Source organism: Pelodiscus sinensis, chromosome 11 (assembly GCF_052426305.1).
Source record: "Pelodiscus sinensis isolate ZL-2025 chromosome 11, ASM5242630v1, whole genome shotgun sequence".
Classification (NCBI taxonomy): domain Eukaryota; kingdom Metazoa; phylum Chordata; order Testudines; family Trionychidae; genus Pelodiscus; species Pelodiscus sinensis.
In genome coordinates this window covers 27,109,233-27,130,359 of record NC_143062.1, presented here as the reverse complement: position 1 = coordinate 27,130,359, position 21,127 = coordinate 27,109,233, and the positions used below count along the sequence as shown (strand labels likewise).

At 42.1% G+C, this 21,127-nt stretch overlaps 1 protein-coding gene across 3 annotated transcripts in view; it reads left to right on the top strand.

Moving 5' to 3' along the window:
• The window catches only part of EEFSEC (eukaryotic elongation factor, selenocysteine-tRNA specific), a 199,124-nt gene that overhangs the window by 161,927 nt on the left and 16,070 nt on the right, over window positions 1–21,127 (top strand). The gene's annotated exons all lie outside the window — the stretch shown is intronic.

Here is a 21,127-nt window from a genome sequence, read left to right as displayed (position 1 = left end):
AGAACATTATGCTGAAACTTAATCCAGCAGAGCACTTACTCCTGCCAAACTCTGGCTCAGAGGTTGCGGTGCTCCCCCAGAAGTAAGTGGCTGATGGAGATTCAGGCATAGGACAGAGCTGTGCCATCCTCAGCAAGATAGCTTCTTTGAGATCCCCAATGAAAAACAAATTTGATCTGCTCAGTATTACCTTAAATTTTTATTTTGTGAGGGATGAGTGTGAACGGAAGAAACCCCTTTTGAAACATTTCAAATATTTTTTTTTTTATTCTCTCTCTCGCGCTCTCTCTCTCACAAAATAAACCCCTCATTTAGGAACTGTTACAACAATGTTTATAACTAGTGTTTGAAACCAAGGCAATAATGCTATAAATAATTGTAGATGATGAAGATAGTGGAGAGAAAATAACACAATTAAAATAATTTTACAAGATGGGCAATTCACTAAGATGGATGGAGTAACACAATATGTTAAAAATATCTGTTATTTAACACAAACATGACATGGCTGACGGGAAACATCTGTCTTTCCAGCAATCCACTGAAATGGCCCATGTAATTCTTTTTCACCAGATGCGAGGGAGGAGTTATATATAAGCTGTGTTACATTATTTAATGTCAGTTGCTCAGTCACATGAGTGGGTGGTGCTTTTCCACTGATGTTCTTTTAAAAGAAATCAGTCCAGCATCCATTTTTTGATGCAGCATGAGAAGAATAATTTAGAGTGACCATACCTAGGGGGTAATAGGATGATCTTGAAGAAATTAAAATTTGAGTTGATTTTCTGGGTGGTCAGATCTAATAAACCACAGGGAAATTAATTGGTGGAAGCCTGGTTGGTTAGGTCAATTAAAAATGATTGATGAAGTACTACAGAAATCACTATAGCAAATAATCTCTCACTAGCTGGGGGATGATAACTTGCTGAAACTTTCCCATGCCAAACTGATTTGATTTTACCGTATTATTGATTATTCCCCATTCAGAAGGAGATCCCTTCCTTTGTTCTGTTGTTTGGCATGGAATTTGAAAGGGAGGAGATTGATGGGGAAGACATAGTGGCATGGATGGAAGATGAAGTAGAAGCCGTCATACCTTTTTGGATTTCCAGATTTCTCTTAGGGTGGGACTAAACTGCACCCTTATCTCGAAATAAGCTACACACTTTGAGCTACTCAAATTGCGCAGCTTATTTCAGGTTAATTTTGAATTAGCTTACTTTGAAATTTGGCACTGTCTACACAGTGCCAAATTTCAAAATAGAGCGCTATTCCGAAATGTCCCATAATCCTCAAGGAACGACATTTACAGGGACATGAGAATAGTGAGCCCATTATATTTTGAAATAATTGTGCACTCAAAAGACGCAGAATAGCTATTTCGAAATAGCCTATTTAGAAATAAACTCGAAATAAGCTACACAATTTGCGTAGCGCAAATTGCATACTTATTTCAGTTTCGAGTGAAGTTTAGACAGCCTACAGCCGTAGTGTTTAGTTAAAGTAATAGCCCTTTAATGTAACTAAAATGTACAATGTTTGTATTGCTTTGAATTTCTTAAGTGTAAAGGTTCTAAAAATGTATTATTAGAGATGAGACTCATAACAATTAGATGAAAAAGTGTAATTTTATACATTTGGTTTACAATGTTCATTGCTAAAGTGGGATTGTTTTGCGTGTATTCTTAAAAAATGAAAAGGAATGAATGAGCCATTTAATCTGTAAAATAGGGACAATGCTCCTATCTTCTTCTTTTGATATGTCATCTCCATACTGGAGGTGTGCAACCTTGGTAGCCCATTTTGTAAGATCCTCTGCTAATCTCCTGGTAGATGAAAAGGCATTATGATCCACTCAGAATATCTCATTGTCCATCCAAAGGCTTCTTTTTCTGTTGTGTTCTTCTGCCATCAACCTTCCCTTCCAGTGTCCATAAGCATCAGTGCAGAATATCTTAAAATGTACCTGCAAATCAGATGCTTCTTTTCATAAGATCTAGCTGTTATTTGCTCAGTTCCAGTCATCTCTAGTGTTTGTGCATGTAAATTTTCTGCCAAACAGGTCAGACAGCTAAGACGGCTGGAGAAAGAGGCCCAGCAAAAAAATAGTGGAGGCAGGTGATAGCTTATCGAGATTCCCATTTCCTTTTTTGAGGCTGAATGCTGTGGCAATTGCCCTTCACTCCCTGCCCATACATAACATACTATAGGAGTGGGAGCAAAGGAATGCATATTGTGCTAGCTTTTATGAAAGGGAGAGATGTAGTTCCATTTTTCAAACAGCCATGTCATTCCCACTTTGGAACATGACACAGTGGGCAAGGTTTTTTGCATGTGTTGTTTTTTAGAAGGGGAGGGAGGTGACTGAGCGGCCAGCCTCTTGACAGGGCAGTTGTAAAACATTCATAAAACTTTTATTGGGCTACCACCCTTCCAGATAAATATTTTCTGACTTTATGGGCTTGTATCTTAATAGCAGCTTTGTAGCTTGTTTATAGTCTTTTGGCAAAATCCATCTCTGGAGGCTGCCATGCTTTCTAGGTCCTTGGAGTTTCTTCATTGCTGAACTATTGCCCCTTAACCCTCCTTCACTCTTATAAGAATAATGGAACCACCTCAGCTCTTGTTTTGGGTAATAAGTCAACTCAGTGTTGCATGTTTGGTCATTGCGATGGGAAAAAGATTACAATGAGTATAATTTGATTCCAGTTTCCATTATCTTGTAAGACATTAGTCTAATGTATTACTATGTTAATTATGTGCGTGCACATATTTTTACTGTTAAAATACTAGTTAAAAATCCTCGTATAGATTGGTGCCACTTTGGGCTTGTCCCATCAATTTCCATGCTATGTCTCAGTGTGGTCCTACAAACATAAAATCATGACCGTGTGTCTCTCTGCAATCAGTGGTGAGAGCAGTGGGCTTACAGCCAGGGTGATACAAAGGAATGCTGTATGTAAAACTCAGAGAGAAAGGGAGTAAGAGTTCTAACATCCACACTTTTTCATTTCATTATTTTGTGGAGGAGGTGGTTTCATGAATTTCGCTGTTAGCTTTCTTGCCCCTGGTCCAACAGGGTGGGATGGGTACACTATCTGCCCTCAGGAAGCAACTTGGTGTATTCTGTGAGTTGAAGGTAGTGTGTCCTCCCCATCCTTCTTCTCCCCCCTCTTCCCCCCCCCCCAGCAATGTTTAGTGCCACTTATTCCTCATATCCAAGTTTCCACATACTTTCCACGTTCATGTCAAGGCTTATTTTAGGGGTTAACAAATGTATAATATTTCTTCACACTCTCACGCATAATAGATAGCTCTGTAAGACATTCTTTTTTATCACACATTTCCCAGCAGTAATCTGTAGTCACAGACATTGGAGTGTCTGTGTGGAAACAATTGTCATTCCTAAATCTTCTTGGGAAGTAAGGGTGTTAAATTGTGATTATCTGGCTAATCATGCAGTGGATACAATTTGTACTGACTGCACGATTAGTCGATAAAGACTGTCCTGCAGAGCCTCAGCAGGGGTAGCTCCAGGAGCCGGCTCAAGCCAGGACTGAGCAGTCCCAGCTTGTGCTGGCTCTGAGAGCCACCTGCACACCAGCTCTGCATTTTCAATGTAGTAAGAGCCAGTAGGCTCTTACCTTTAAAATGCAGAGCTGCAGCATCCTCTGCCAGCATGAGCTGGGACTGCTTTGTCGTGCTGAGCCCAGCAGCCGCTGTTCACACTGGCCAGACCTGTCTGCTGACAACAGGGGCTGCTGTGGACTGCTGCTTGATGGCAAAAGCCCCTGTCCGTGGGGGGAGGAGGGGTAGCTACCCGCTGGGCTCCCCGTGGACAGGGGTTGCTGCCGGAGTAACCTCTGTCTGCTGCGGGCAGAGGCTGCTTTGCAATAGACTCCCCTATTCTTCCCCCCCCACCCCCCGCTGCCTCAGGTAGAGGAAGCAAGGGAGGGCAGGTTGGCACCATCGAGATGGTGCTGGGGGGAACTGGCTTTTAAGCCAGCTCCCATCAGCATCGGCTCCTGTTCCTTGCCCCCTTGTTGCCTCTCAGAGAGACTGCAAGGGGTGGGGAGGTAGTTGATACTCCAGTTGACTACTTGCTTCTATCCCTATTGGTAAGGTGATGCTTTTTCTGAAAAATGAAGAGAGCAGTTGTTTTTTCCAATCAGGAAGTAAAACTGGTGACTTGGTACTTTGCAGTTCTGATTAACTTGTAGAATTTTCTGCCCAGTGTTGAGTCACTGGGCTACACATGGTATTTTATAGACTGGGGTTGGGCTGGAGTTGAGCTGATTACTGGAATTGTGGGTTGCCTCAGATTTTTTCCAGTTGAATGGAACCAACTACCTGTGTCAACCAGGGGTCACTCTTACAGGCTCATATTAGAATATCCACAAGTTCAACCATGTCCCACAAGACTCTTTTGTCCACTTCATTTGTGCAGCTCTTAGTGGGACAATGTGTGTCATTCAGCCCCCTTTCAACAAAGCTCCCTTGTCTGAGCAAGTGGACCATGTTTGAGGTGACTTTAGATACTGCTTTGGTATAGTTCTTAGGGGAGTCAATCCACACTTGCTTTTCTAACTACCAGCAAATAGGTCAAATTTAGTTTTAATTCCAGTCAGTTTTGTAGGCACTCTGGTGATATGGCATCTCCCTATCAGAAGCTGAATTATGATGCTTCACTTACTTTTTACAGGCTACTATTGGAAAGACTTGGTCATTGCTAATCTGATTAAATTGGAACCAGTAAAGTAGTTCTTAGGTTCTGGATCTGTGGAGCTGTACTCTAAAGTTCTCTCTCATGCACTGAAAAGCAATAGCACAAGTAACAGTAGCTATTATGAAACTCACTGCCAAAGGTGGAGTTTTGTCACAAACTTCACAAGACCTGGATTTCTTTTATGACTTTTATATTTTGAAAGAAATAGCCAGGCATTTTGAGTTTTCTGTAAGCATGTGGACATGCTTCAACAATATTCAGCACACTTCGAGAGCTCCAAAGTGAAAAACAAAGTTAGACTGAAGGGGCAACTAATACAGAACAAGGAGCTTCAGGACACCCATAGGTCTAGAACAGAATAGACAATAAGAGCTTTAATTCCCCCACAGGATCATGGGGTTCCACTCCACATTTTTAAAATACAAAACAAATAATCCCTCTTTTAAAAAAATACACATTTGGGTGAGATTAAATCAGCTGCAGTCTGGGACCTCTTGTTCATCTAAACTATTCGCTGTTCAATATCACATGCACTTTTCTTGTTGTTTGTGCTAAAAAGAGAGAAATTGTGATTTGAGTATAAAATATTGCTAGAGACTTTGTTTTCTGCATTGCCAAGACTTCTACCCTATATGCCAGAACCTTAGGGATTTCACCTAAAAATGGATGTGACATAATTGTAGCACTAGCCCTTCCCAATCCTTAGAGCCCTCTAGTTCCCCATGTAATGGTATTGTTCTAGGTCAATTTAGATAAGGAAGTTATTTGTTTTAGCAAAAGCTATTTTTCTGTATATGTATTAATGGTGATAAAAGTATATTATTGATACCTTGACATGAATTAGAAGTAGATTTAAGCATAGTTTTTTAAATCATAAATAATTTAGGGTAGTCTTTGACCATTCAATTTTAGAGGTGAAAGTAGCTGAGTGGCTCAGTGCCTCTACAATTCTATATATTACATAGTTGAAGTTTGATGTTATGCACCTTTTTTGTTAGAAGTTTTATTCAGTTAAGTTTGTCTCTTTGTTTATTTTAATTTTTTCCCCCTCTTCTTAAATCTCCTAGGGGAATACAAAATTTTACAGCAGTGCTCATACCAGAGTTTCTTTCCACATGTTTCTTGAAATAGCAAACCTAAAGCAGGATGGTAAATTTTTCTCAATCTACTGAGGCACAGACAGGTTGAATAACTTGCCCAAGGCATCAGCAAGAGTCAGTATCTAAGCCAGGATTAGAACTCAGGAGCAAAAGTTGTTAGCTGATAAAGAATTTTCATTTTGCTTGATAAGATCAAGAATGTAGAGTGTTGTGTAAGCTGGTGAAACAATTCTGAATTACTTTTAGGGAACCTTGTAAGACAGAGTTCAGTTAAATAGAGGAAGTTGTACAAACCCCAAACACTAATGAAAACATGACATGTAGCCTGATTTTGGCCTTGAACACAGGGTAATGCATCTGAAGAACATAATAAACCTTTCAACTTGGAAAAAAATGTATGGCGATAATGAGGATATTGATCAAGCACCATTTTCTGTTTGGAACATGGGAATAGCAGACATGAATTTATATTGCGGAAGCATAAATGGAAGTGAAACAATGAACAAATATTGCTCTGGGGGTGAGAATACGTCTCACATTTTGTTCTGAAATAATTGGTCTTCTGTGGTAGACATGGAGGTCGTGGAAAGAGGACAGGAGCTCCTTAGTTGCCTGTGATTTTGACTTAAAAGTTTGTTGTGACCTTGAGCAATATTTCTGTTCAACAGCACTTAACAAAAGCATATTTGATTAAACAAACTCCCAAATCCCATTCTCCTCCAAAAAGTTTTAAGTTTTTTTAATTAGCAAACCTAGACATTAATCCAGATAATTCAATTTGTTTGCTGTTGATATATTTAAATATTAAAAAATGCACTGCAGAGGCACATGTTCCTTCCCCAATCCATGGTAGTTAGCAAAATTTAAAATGGATCTGTGACAGTAATGTAGTATACTCTTTTTTTTTTAAATCCGAAACCTATTATCTGAGCTACAGGTTTATCAGAATCCATTTCTTGTCCCTGGTGTTAGGGATGTAAGCAGCTAGGCTTATTAGGTACTCGAGTCACTACTTGACTTGTGGCTTCCCTCCTTGGTGCCCCCTTCTCAACTAATCGAACAGTCAATAGAAATTCCATCGACTACTCGATTAGCCGATTAATCTAAATGTAACATTCCTACCTGTGTATCTTGTGATAGGGGACAAGGAAGAGATTCTGAGAATATGGAGGTGCAGATAATAGAGCAGATAATAGTTCTGACTCCCCAGCCAGATCTGTGAGGAGGGGCAGCCCTCAGTTGTGGGGAGGCTGCTCTGTTGTTGAGTGGCTACAGTTCCAACACAAGCTGCCCTCTATATCCCTGCTAGCCGAGAAGCAGAGACCAGAGCAGAGCAGAGATCCCAAGCCAGGACTGTAAGAAGAGTAGGAGTATGAGCCCCTGGTTGTGGGGCAGACCATGGGGCAAAGCTCTGGCCATGCCCTAAGAGTCCTGTGCTTCTTGCAGTTAGCGTTTGCCTCAGAGGTTCACTGTGACCCTCCACATATCCTTTCCTCTAGACAAGAGGAAGCTATCAGCTTACTGAACCTTACTCATCATAGGCTAGTCCACAGTTTGGGGTGAAAACCCTTCCATAATCCTGGTCTCCCCTCTCAGGGGGAGACTCTGTAGTGGCAGACCCTACGGCAGTGGCAACACACAGAGTTTCTTCTTCTACTAGTATGGCATCTTCTTCCCTGTGCCACTTCCCCCAAATGATCCCTTTTAGTACCTTTCCTCTGGTACCTGAGCAAGTCTGCTTTGCTTGTAGTCCTCAGCTGTCACCCAATGCACCTTCTTCATCTCAGATCTTTAACTTCTGCCCTCTCTGCAGAGAGACCTTATAAAAAATCCCCAGCAGGCCTTACTGGGCTGCAGGTGCTCTGATTAGCCTGCTGCTTCCAGCAAGCTCTTAATTGGTCCCAGGTGCCTGCTTCATTATGCTGTACTAGGCTTGACCCTGTTTACTCAGGGAAGAGGAAATTTTTCACCCAGAGCCCAGCATACCTGCCCTCAATTAGAGTGCGGCAGCCAGCTGGTCTGGGTCTGTCACAACCACCTTATTGCTGAATGGCTCCTATGCTCTTGATTATTTAAGCTCCCAATGATCCAAATAGAATGTGCATACCTGGTGCTATTCAGATAATTGAGAGTATACTGTAACACCTAACTGTTAGGGCATGGCTATATCGTGGAGTGATGCATCCAAGGGTGCCATTTATGGGGGCATAAGGGGACAGTACCTCTCCCCACCCCCACCCCACCGCCCAAAATTGGAACCCCTGGATTTTATACTTGATGTCTACTTAAAGTTGCATGCCCTGGCTCCAAATGTGGTTCTTAAATGCAACAAGAGTTTGAGCTGCTTGCAGCTTTGCCTTTGGGGCAGGAAGTTGGTTTATAACCAGGGGGAGGCAGGTGATTAAGAATAACAAAAGGCTGGTCAGTCAAGTAATTGAAGGATCGTTAGATCATAATGAAAACATTGCCAGGTACTTAAGAGAGGGGGTGGAAAGAGTAGCAATGAGTGTTGTGCTGCTGGGATTTGCATTCAGACAACTTCTGTTAAACTTTTCATAAATGTTCTTGAAAAATGAGTGAACAATGAGGTGACAAAATTTGCAGATGATACAAAATTACTCAAAATAGTTAAGTCCAAAGCTGACTGCAAAGTGTTACAAAGGGCTCTCACAAAACTGGGTGACTAGGCAACACAAGGGCAGATGGAATTCAGTGTTGATAAATGCAAAGTAATGCACATGAAAAAAATATAATCCCAGCTACACATACTAAAATGATGGGGTATAAATTAGCTGTTACCACTCAGGAAAAAGATCTTGGAATCATTTGTGGAATCATTTGTGCCTGAAAACATCTGTTCAATGTATAGTGGCAGTCTAAAAACTAGAAAACTAACAAAACATTGGGAATCATTAGGAAAGGAATAGATAAGAAGATAGAAAATATCATATTGCCTCTACATAAAGCCATTGTATGCCCACATCTTGAATACTGTATGCAGATTTAGTGGCCCCACCTACAAAAAAAATTGGATTTGGAAATGGTATAGAAAGGGCAACAGGAACGATTAGGGATAAGGAACAGCTTCCATATGAGGAGAGATTTACAAGATTTGTAAATCTCTCCTCATATGGAAGCTGTTCCTTATCCCTAATCGTTCCTGTTGCCCTTTCTATACCTTTTCAGCTTGAAAAATAAATGACTAAAGGATGGGGGATATGTTAGAGGTCTAGAAAATCATGAATGATTTGGAAAAATAGAATAAGGAAATGTTATTTACTTCTTCATTAGGTAACACAAGAAGCTCACCCAATGAAAATTTATAGACAGCAGATTTAAAACAAATTATTTCTTCACGGTTAACCTATGGAACTCTTTTCCAGGAGTTGGTGGAGAGGCCCAAACTATAACAGGGTTTCAATAAGAACAAAAAAAGTACAGGGAGGAGTGGTCCATCAGTAGCTTCTAGCTAGGATGGGCAGGGATGGTGTCCCTAGCTTCTGTTTGCCAGAAGCTGGGAATAGGCGACAGGATGAATCATTTGATTGAAGCCCCCTCTGTTCATGGCCTCTGAAGCACCTGGCATTGGCCATTGTTGGAAGAGAGGACTCTGGGCTAAATGGATCATTGGTCTGATCCAGTATGCCCATTCTGATCTTATATGGTGCCCAAATGTATCTGCTCCCTGATGTAACCCACTAGACCTCACTCCACTTTGAGAGCTGAGATAGAGCCCAGGAGTGCTGACAGTCAGTCTCTCTCTCTCTGCACTTAGCAGGAAAGTAAGAATATATATTAAAATGTTAAGGCTAACCAGTATCCCTTAAGTAACTTGCCACAAGATGTCAGAATGTTGATATTAGAGCTGAGTTGGTCTAATGTTTATTTAATTTTTCTTTATTTTATATAGGAATTAGATACAGTTCTCCTGACAGTTAATTGCTAAGTTATCTGCAAACAAACCCTAGAGTTTTCCAGTGCTTTAATAGCCCTAGGAAGAGGTGATCTGGGGGCTGGCAAATGGAATTGATCCTCCCCAGTTTGCTTGGCTTGTACTGAGCATGCTCAGTAACACTGCTGAAGCTGTTGTCCTTAGTCTGCCTCTTCCCTCTCTTCTCCCTCCCCCCCCATCATGGCATGCACAGGTGGTCCCCTTTCCCTGCCAAAATCTCAAATGGCACCGCGGATGCATCCTTGAAGGGTGATATCTAAAACACTCTAATGAGTTGCTTATTAATTAATCCAGGCCCTGCTGGTGGACATTACAGATGGCAGTAGGGAACTTTTAATGCACTCCAGAACGTCTGCACAAGCCAGTTAATGTATTAGTATACTTCAGAAATCACACTCCTGAAGAGTGCATAATTCCACCATGTAGATAAGCCATTATATGGTATTGTTTAGCCATATATCTCAAAGCATTTTCCAAAGGAGGTTAGTATCATCTCTGTTTTGCAGATAGGGAGACTGAAGGACATAATTGCTCAAGATCTCACCCAGCAAAACAGTGGCAGAGTCAGAATTAAATCCAGGTTCTAAGTCTAAGTTTTAGTGAAACCAGATCACCGAGGAAGAGATGCTATATGGCTAGTACCTGTTCCCCCTCATTGTAATAAAGAAGTTTAAGTCCTTGCAGTTAGTCACATGCACTGAAAATCTGGAGTTCCTTCATTCAAGATAATAGAGTTATTCCAGTTTCATTTAGTAAAAATGAGTATAGAGTATGGCTTGCTATTGAAACTATAAATGTTCCTGCAGCCCTCTGATGGAATATCCTGCACCCTACTTTCAGCCCAGTGGCCTCTCTGAAATGTAAGGATTCAGTGTTATCTTGTCTGGGTACCACACAAAAAGCATCGTGACTGTCTCTCTTCTTCATCATTAGGCCAGCATCATCTTTGTTCTTTAGAAAAGGTCTAAGGGTACGTCTAGACTACAGGCTTCTGTCGACAGAAGTTTTGTCGACAGATACTGTCGACAAAACTTCTGTCGACAAAGAGCGTCTAGACTACATTGAGTTCTGTTGACAAATCAAGCTGCTTTGTCGACATGGTAGTGTGGACTCAAAGGACAGTTTACATGCAATAACACCTTCTGTCGACAGAACTCTGTCGACAGAAGGCGTTATGCCTCGTCAAATGAGGTTTACCAGCGTCGACAAAACTGCTGAGTTCTGTCGACGTTATGTTGACAGAACTCAGCGGTAGTGTGGACGCAGGTATAGTTTTGTCGACAAAAGTCCACTTTTGTCGACAAAACTCTGTAGTCTAGACACACCCTAAGTGTTGTTCCCACACTACCAAAAGGTAGCATTGAAACTACTTGTTGGCTGATATGTTCTAGAAATGGTTCCTCCAACTGTAGTATTGGGCACTGCCATTATTCCATGTACTTCTGCTTTTTGGATTACTCAGATTTCCTCATTCCAAAGTTCTACTATTTGTTTTCAACTTTCAGAAATGGCATAAACGCTTTATTTTTTTTTAAGTGTTGCAGTTCTTTTGAGAATTCAGATTGGAAGTTAATGCAAAATTAAAGCATTTTCTCTGGCAAACTCTTGCACTTAGCTGGGCCTTCTGGGTCATTATGAAAGTTTGAAATAGACAATGGCTATGACTGATAACTTCGCTCTGTATCCCTGAGACTTTCAAAGAGTGAGACTCTCATATTTTGGCATTGGTCAAGTAGTCTGGTCTTCATGGATTTGCCTTCTGTAATGTCTTTGTGCAAAATGTTTCCCTAGGGCACTGAGTTGTCTTTCAACTCCCATTTTCAATTGCTAATGTATAGGCTGTTCTGTTAAACAGCTTTTATACACCATTATATCTGTGAAATATCTACATATGTTGTTTGGTTTGTCTTGTGTTCTCAGCATTTCCCCACTTTCTTGTTATATTTGAAACCCTTGAATAATAATGCACTTCTGTGTAACAGAGAGAGAAATGGTACAAATTTAGCAATGACAGAATGTACTTGTTTCATTTACAAATTTTTCTTTTACCATTCACAATGAGGTTTGAGTCTTAGTTCCATTTCTCCATTACCCCATCATCCTCTATTTATCCATTACATGTGCTGTGTGTTTTTACGCTATTTATACTTACCACATGTTACAAATTGTGAAACATTCAATGATATTTAGAACCTTCTCCCATGTCTGTGACTGCTCATTTTCTCACTAATGCTATAAGTAAAGCCTCTGAGATTTCATGTGATCCTTACCTAGTCTTCCCTGAATGAAGCCTAGTTAGTACCTTATGTTATCCAGCCCCACCACATCTACAGATGCTACTTTAATTAGCTATTAATCTATAGTATTTGCATTTGCAGTTCTCTGCATCTGTGAGTCTAAGTTACCATGCACGTTGTAAATAACTTGATAGATTGATAGATCTGTTGCTAATGCCTATATTATTATAATATAGTTAAGGTAGACATGGATATGATACTAGTCTAGTCAGCTACAGAATTGTGTTGGCATACTTTCTGTGAAATATGCTATTTCCAAATATGTGTCATTGCAATTAGGAGCAGATGTTGACTATATTATGTGTTTTTTCTTTTGAAAAATGTAACTGTACAAATAAATACAGATTCTAGTGACTTACTGAATTCTAAAACGCAACCTTTCCTTTGCTGGCTGGCTGTATGTAGAGTGCCTACACAATGCATGGTATGTGCCTGATGTATATTGGATAATGTATACATGTTATAGCACTTGTAAATATACAAAGTGCCTGCATACACACACAGTGTATCTTGTGGCTGCACATCCTCTGCCTGTGTGGTATGATGTATATGCTTGTGTGCACTCCCACACACTAAACCTTTGTAGGTCAAAAAGTGAGGATAAACTTTTGAACTCAGCTGTTTCCAAATTAAGTGCATGTGCAGGGACCACCAGAGCTGGGGTTACCATACTCCAGAAAAGTGCAGACATTGACACCCACATATTGTACTGCAGGGGACTTCTTGCTCTTCCTTTAGTTCCTGAAGGATGATGCTTTGAAAACAGTCTGTCCTCTTTGCTCTTTCTTTGTCACCAGAAAAGGACAGGCGGCAGTTCGGTGACCTCCCTTCGTTATGGAAATGGGACTGATACAGTAATCAGGATGCTACATATTGAGCTTTTTAAATTACTGCTCTTCAGTCTTTTGTTAGCCTTCATTATTCTTGAAGTTTTTTTCTCAGCTCATAAAAATGGTATTTTAATATGCAGAATTAAAATAGGCAATATGAAGAATACCGTTTTTTGTCAATAAGCTTTTACCTTTTAAACCAGTTATCTTAGTTTCTGCTCTAGGTATTTTAATTGAAGATTAACTACTGTTAAAGAGTATACAAATTTAGGTAGTATATATTTGAAGAATTAAAATAGGACTCATTAAAAGATGGAATACTGGAGTCTGACCATTATAATTTTAGATTGCAGAGCACAGAGCACAAACTAACCATCATTAAAAGTCAGCAAAGCTGACCTGAAGGTTCTTCTAATATTAAGCGGGCTTTTTGTACTGATGAAATTAACCAAAAGAAAACTCCCAAGTTCAGCATGAATCTTACAAGTATTTCTCATGTGAGATGTTGCCTCCTTTTTTAACATATATACAATGGTTCAAAGAATACTTAATGTAAACATAAAACATATATAAAACTCATGTTTGTTTCATGACTCTTGCTTAAGTTACTCATTACAGAAACTGTTCAAGCTATTTATTATGTGCCAAATACAGTAATCAGAAGGACCATTCATTGCTGTCTCTAAGCTGATTTTTATTCTTACACCCATTGAAGAAGTCAAATTATTTTATTCATTGTTTTGGATGCACGTATTTAGGAGATGGGCCCATTGGGGAGATTGAGTTTTGGTTTTGTTGTTTTTTGTTTTTATTTTTATTTTTTTTAGGCAATCTTATTTTTTTGCCATTTCACTTTAATAGTTCTAACCTCTTGCTTGCCTTTTTCATTTCCCACAGCTCAAAACCACTCTTACACACACACACACACACACTTTCCATAAGAAAATGTTTTCAGACAATATTGTTTAGGCCTGTTTCTCCAGTTCATTTCAACTTACAAGTAAGAGGAGTGAATTTTGTGGTCTCCATATCTTACAAAGATCCAGGAGCTTGTTGCTGTTCTTAGTCTCATGTTTTTTTCTAGAAATACAATTTTAACAATATAGATTTTAATGCAGTGGTCACCAACCAGTAGATCGGGATCTACCGGTAGATCTTAGAGCCTTTGACAGGTGATCCTAACTGATTTGGCTGGGAGGCTATCAAGTGCCTGCACTTCAGCTGGCCCTCCCCCCACCGTCCTGCTGCTCCTGCCCAGAGCCTCTGAGCTGCCCCCTGGGAGCCTCCTGCTTGTGCAGAGTGGGTGGAGACAGAGGTAGGGGGTCGTTGATGTAATTCTGTCCCCTCTCGTCCGCCCCCCATCCCATCTTCACAGAGTGAGGAGGGTGGGGCCTTGGCAAAGGGGAGGGGCAGAGGTATTTGGATTTGAGGTAGATCCTGAACTGACTTAAATTCAAAAAGTGATCTTATGCTTAAAAAGGTTGGAGACCACTGTTTTAATGCAATAATTGAAAGTACAGTAGACTTCTGATAATCTGGCACCTTTGGGACCTAGGTGGTGCTGGATTATCGGATATGCCAGTGTACCAGGAGGTACTATAAGGGGGCATACTCCTAACCCAATCCCCCCTCCCCACCTTGTGCTCAGGTCCTGGAGCCGCTGTTACAGCTGCACGTCTCCCTCCAGGTGCTGGGGCACATGCGCCAAGCGGCCGGCTTTCCAATGAGCTGGCTGGGACGCCGTGCGCAACCCAATCCCCCTCCCTTCCACAGAGCCAAACACCTCCCCTCCCTGCTGTCACCTAATTCCCTTTCTCCCTCAACCTTATGTCTGGGTCCTGAAGCAGCTGCCTGTGCTCATTGGCCAGCTGCTAGCATGTGCAGGCTGGACTCTGTGCGCGCTGGAGACTGTGAGCGGAATGGCGCAGACTATTGGAATTTTACTGTAGTTTGTTCTGGACCCATAGTTTTGCAGAATTCCACTTTCCCCAAAGTGAGTAATGTATTTTTTTAATGAGCAAAAGTTTATATCTATTTTCTCTTCATCATTATGGTATGATGGGTTGAGTGTATCTTATGCCTTCATGATAATCTTGGAAGTTTAAATTAGGGTTATTTTCATGCTTTAGAGAAACTGAGGCTGAAACCTTCCATGATGATGAGCTGTGAGTATAAACTGGAATTTCTTGTGAAAGTCTGAGCTCATCGTGTCCTGTGGTTTTATGGCAACTCAAGTCACTTGCCATCTTTCTGCTTCCAAGAGATGATTGGCACTTTGCTTTGGAGCCACTGCCTCTCCATCAGCTGCAGGACTTACTGATGAGTGACATGAAGCACTGCTTTTCCCCAGGATCTAAGTTTTCTCCTGTAATCTCTTGCAGTTTAGGAAAGAAGAAACTGGGGGGGCAGCAGTTAAATTCAGACATTTTTGAATGGCAGTGTAAGAGGCTGTTAAAGTTCTGCTATATTGCTTCACCAATGCAGCTAAATTTTAGCTTTCACCTCTCATTGCCCAATGTCAACTAAGGTAGATGTTTTTGGGCTGAGAATTGGATGTATTCCACTGGATTAAAGATTGTTTCAAAAAGAATATCAAGAATATCCAAAAGAATCATACTTAATGACTGTAGCAGTTTTGGAAAAATAGTAAACTCGTGTTTCAGGACTTAAGCAACTCTCTAACTCCTATTTTTGTTAGTCTGAGGTGCCACAGGACTACAGGTTATACCTGTTTTAACTGGGACTCCCTGGTCTGGCAAAATCCATGGTTTGACAGGACCACAGGTGTTCCTGGACCGTCTGGCCACAGGGCAGGAACACAGTGTGGGGGGCTGGTGACTCAGCCAGGAGCCCCGTTTCAGGAGGATAGGGCAGAGGTGCAGGGAGTTGTAGCCCCAGTGGCTGGGCAATAATAGGTGGCTGGCAGCACCTGTAGAGCTCTGTCCCCAGCTGCAGAGCTCCAGTTGTAGCCAGGGAGCTCCGGCCCCAGCCACACAGCTTCAGCCCCACCAGTGGCCAAAGAGCTCTGGCCCAAGGAGCCATGGCAGGCCAGGCAGCAATGGGGCTGGGCTGGAGCCCTAGCCATGGGGCAGCCCATGAGGGGAGGGACCTCCCTTGGTCTGGAAAATCCCCTAATTCAGGATTGGTCAGGTCCCAAGGATGACAGACCAGGGAGGTCCAACTTGTACTCGTTTCTAGCACCTAGAGATCAGGATCAGACCTTCTGTGATGGTCAGATTATCTCACATCTGTCTAGTGCACCTTACTCTCAAAACATTTGATACTAGCCACTGCTAAAGACAGGCTACAAGAGCAGATGAACCTCAAGTCTAATCAAGCATAGCAGTTCCTTTGTTGATACATTTCCTAGGGCAGGGGTGGCCAACCCGTGGCTCGCAAGCCACATGCGGCTCTTCACCCCTGAAAGTGCGGCTTGCGAAGCTTCCCCCATAGCTCACAATGCCGCCCCATGCACCCCTACAATCGGCTACCGGCCTCACCAGGTGCAGGGGCGCTGTCCAGTGTGGCAAAATGGCACTGGCAAGATGGCGGCAGCTGACGGGAGCCTGATGTGGCCAAAAAGCCTGCCCGCGGTTTTTAAACGTGCAACATCCTTTTTTTCCCTCAATAATTCTGGCTGGTGGGGAGCTGGTCCTTTTTGGGTTTATTTGTTCTGGGTGGTTTTGCTCAACAATTTTGGTTCGGCTCTTCGCATTTTTTCCGCCGCTGTTTCAGCTCTTTTCATTTAATAGGTTGGCCACCCCTGTCCTAGAGGAAAGTTCTCATCAGTGGAGCTGTGTCAGTAGCCACTCTCCTCCCTGTTGTCTTCCTCTGCAGAAGGGTAAATGAAGAGAGAGTGGACCACAAGTGTTCTAAATTCTCAGGGTTCAGCTACAAAATCATTAACAGCTGCTGTAATTGTAAATCGCTGCTTGGCTGAGTTTGAAGGCAGAGAAACTGAAATTGATCAGCTCTGCCCTCAACAGTAAGTGGAGACATCAAGCCAAATAAGCCAAACTAGGGATGAAGGAATTAAAACTCCAAGGGTACGTCTACACTGCAGCGTTCATTCAAGTTAACTTAATTTGAAATAGTTCATTCAAATTAATGCATCTACACACAAAACCTATTTCGAAATAGCATTTTGCTATTTCAAAGTAGCGCGTGTACACTGAGTGGATCCTGAACCGAAGTTAAGGCTGGCTGGAACCAGTGCCAGCAGGGCATCAGGTTAGGACTTAGTGAGTGGGGCTGCTGCCTGAGGCTAACTGAGCTCCATGCTTAAAGGGACCCTACCCCCACTCTGGACAGACAGTTCTCAGGGTTCCCCACTTGCTTGTCTATCTTGATGAGGGACAGCAAAGCAGTCCTGTCTTGGAGTGTCCTGAGTGCCTGCACTTGGGACGCCACAGCACTCGGTCACATGGAGCCAGAGCTGCCCCTGGGCACACCGGTGGGTCTCATGGGGTCGTTGCCATCAGCCCGGCTGCACTTGCTGCAGGCTGCCATCCGGGGGGTTCCTCGGGGGGCTGTCAGGATCCAGGAGGCCCTGTGGGAGAGCATCTACCCCGAGGAGCCCTCACAGACACCCCGGTCCTTGCCACTGGGGGCTCGTGCCCCATTCCTCCCTCACGTCCTCCCTAGCCCCCCTTCCTGATGTCAAACAAAAGACATGTACGTTCAAAAATAGAAACTGAGTTTGTTGAACAAAACTGGGGGGGGGGGGAATGAACCTCTGGGGAGACTGGGAAAAGGAGGTGGGAGAGGGGAAGAGAGAGGGTGAGAGAGGGGAGGGGAAAACCTGGGAGGAGGCAGCTGGAACGGGGAAGCAAGGGGAAGAAGGGGGAGGGGAAGCTCAGGGCCCAGGGTTGGGGGTCACGCCAGACCAACTTAATTTTTATGCAAACCTGCTCCTGACCTTTGGTGGCCAGGCTGGCAGCTATCCTGCCATAGACAACTGCATTCCTCCGTTTGGTGCGGAGATAATGGACTTTGGGGGCATCCCCCCCAAACCTGAATAAGGTCCATGATTTCTGTCCGGGACGAGGAAGGTGCCCGCCTTCTCCAGCCTCTGTCAGGCTCCTGGGAGCTGGCAGACTGCTCCTGGGGAGCGGTGGAGGGCTGGCTGCCAGTGGCTTGCTGGCTCATGTTTTGGGGTAACTGGGTCAGGGGCCCCGGTGGCCACGGCTGGCTCTGGGCTGGCAGGCTTGGAGCTGGCACAGTCACTGTGGCCAGGGTCTACCCCTTTAATGGCTCTGGGGCTGGGGGAGAGGAAAGTAAGTTTTCCTGGTTGTGCCCACAGTGGCCACCAGGGCTCCCTGGTAAGGGCTGGAGACCCCCCCCCCTCCATTTCGAGTTAAGTGTTTACACAGCATTTAATTCGAAATAGCTATTTCGAATTTGGTATTACTCCTCGTAGAATGAGGTTTACCAAATTCGAATTAAGCGCTCTGCTATTTCGAATTAATTTCAAAATAGCGGTTTGCATGTATAGACACTATTAAAGTTAATTCGAAATAATGGCTGTTATTTCAAATTAACTTTGCAGTGTAGACATACCCTAAGGCAGGGATCTAAATAGAGGAAACAGCCACAGCCTGACATCTGAAGGGACATTTTTGGAAGTGTTTTAGGTAATTTTATGGCGTATGAAGGTGACTGAAACATTATCATTCAGTGAATGAGAGAAGCCAAAGAGTAGGAAAATGTGGAGTAGGATTTGAAAAAATAATAATTTGAATATGAACCTTGCTGAAGCCAGTAATCTTCACTTTTCCCCTTCATTTCCTTCGCTCTCTCAGAGGTCCCATATCCTGGCATAACTCAAGCAAGAATATGCGGGAAGAGGTGTGTACCATTTCTTTGTTGGCCAATTGAAGGGAAATACTTATGAGCTATGTAACTCCCCTTTCAACTTCTGCCACTTTTAACACATTCCTTCTGCAGCATTCCCATTGAAAGATAAATGTTTGAGTAATAAAGATATTTGTTTCTTTGCTGAGATATCTAATTCTGTTGCATTGGAAACTGGCTTCATCCTCTTGATGATTCTCCTTGCCAGAAAGTGCAAGACCCCAATTTTTTTTTTGTTGAATTAAGAACAGGTTTCTAGATTTCGTTTGGAACTTTCTATTCTTTCCAAAGGTAGAAACTCCACCACTGCCAAACACTTTCCCTCCAATTAAAGGCAGAGTCGAATTGTCTGACGAGGAATATGTGGTGTCAGGTATGAGTGACAGATTAGTTGGACTTATTCTGGTTGATATATGAGACTGTATTTGTCTGTTGACTTTGACTAGGCTAGGATGCCACAAACACAGAAGTGCTAGCATAATACAAATGTTTGAGAATTATTCAGCAAGAAAATAAATTTTAAGACATTGGAATCCATTCTTGTGAAGTGGACCATGCTAGGACCCAAACTTAATCAAATAAACAAAGATTTAAATGATGAGAGTGAGAGCCATATGAGATGCTGCCCTTGTGGTTTTGGTAATGAGACTAATTTATTTTTAACTTGTTTGTATATTTTGGCTGGTCATGTTACATCCCCGATAATCTAATTTTCTTTCTCCTTCAATGCTACCTTCTGCTGAGCTCACTCAAAATACCAGTCTAATTTGTGTCTTTTGCAATGCCATTCTAATTTGACTTGTGTTTTGGAACTGCCCGGAGACACTTTGCAAGTGAGGTTCAGAAGGTCAGTGGTTCATTGACGGTACCAGTGCATTAGCCCTTTCATTGTTCCTCTGATTAACAACTAGGGGTCTATATCCACAGACCTACCTTCCCTTTTGAGAACTTTTATTGACATCAGTTATGGAAATTTTTCAGGACTGGGTTCTTTATTGTGCATGGACCTCACACCAAGTACCATAATGCTAGACACTCAGGGTATGTCTACACTACCCCACTAGTTCGAACTAGCGGGGTAATGTAGGCATACCGCACTTGCAAATGAAGCCCGGGATTTGAATTTCAGACTGTACAGATAGTGTGGAATGGCTTGCTAGTTCGAACTATCTAGCCCGTGCCGCGTGTAGCCGCGCGGCACGGGGTTCAAACGAGCCGGCATTTAAAAATGGCGCCAGCTGGCTTATGCAAATGAAGCCCGGGAAATTCAAATCCCGGGCTTCATTTGCAAGTGCGGTATGCCTACATTACCACCCTAGTTCAAACTAGGGTGGTAGTGTAGACATACCCTCAGATAGTTAGACTTTAGTTAGTGTTCCTGAATTATGCATACTATAGACATTGTCTTAAAGGATTTTAGAACTTCAAAACTTCAGGAAGTGAAAGATAATTTGGCTTTGGGAACGATGTTTAGTGGAAGGTGTCATTGGAGAACATGACCAATCTTCTGCAAATTCAGTATTCAGTGAAGTAGATTGTACTGTATATTCTGATGTTGTACTTGACTAATTGTGGAACCATCAATGCTTTTAGGAGCTGGGAACAATGTGGCAGGGAAAGCAAACACAGCCTTTAATGTTCTTGTTTCCTGAGATTTTATCAAGAGTTTCACAATGTAAGGTGATTTTTCCTTAAAGTCCCAACTATCTGTGAGAATCTCCTCTACTCATGTTACTCTGTGAGACTTTCATCTTTTGATTAAAACAACAACAATAAAAAGTAAATTTCTACCCTTCTTGGCTGTGAAGAAATGGTTGAAAAAGTTAATTCTAAGGTTCCAAAATACAGTAGGTAAGAAAGAGCCCAACATATATTATTTTAAGTCTCTTTTTAAAAAAATTTTACGCCAGTCTCATGATTTTTGGATATTTGAAATTGGCAATTCTAAACCACCATGGGAATGATTTTTGAACAATCAAGGGGGCCAATTTTGCAAACTTCCATTGTCTTTTGTGGATTCTTTCTTATTAGAACACTGGTTATAATATTGACTGGACTAATATTTGCTGGGTACACAAATAGAATTAAACAAGAATGGAAAAATTATTCTTGGATATCTGGTGTATGCTAGAAGGGTGGAGCAGAGTGGCTGACTTCATGAAAATACAGTGCAGGAAAATTAGCTGGTCAAAAATACCACACAGCAATGGTAAAACCTGTGGAACATCATGATGCCTGTGCACTTCTGAGTTTTAAATTATCTGAGATGCAATTAGAGGAAATTCCTTGATCTATCAAAGACTTATTGAATCAGTTTCTTTGAATGGGTTTAACAAAATTCCTTTAATAAAAATTCATGCATCACTGAT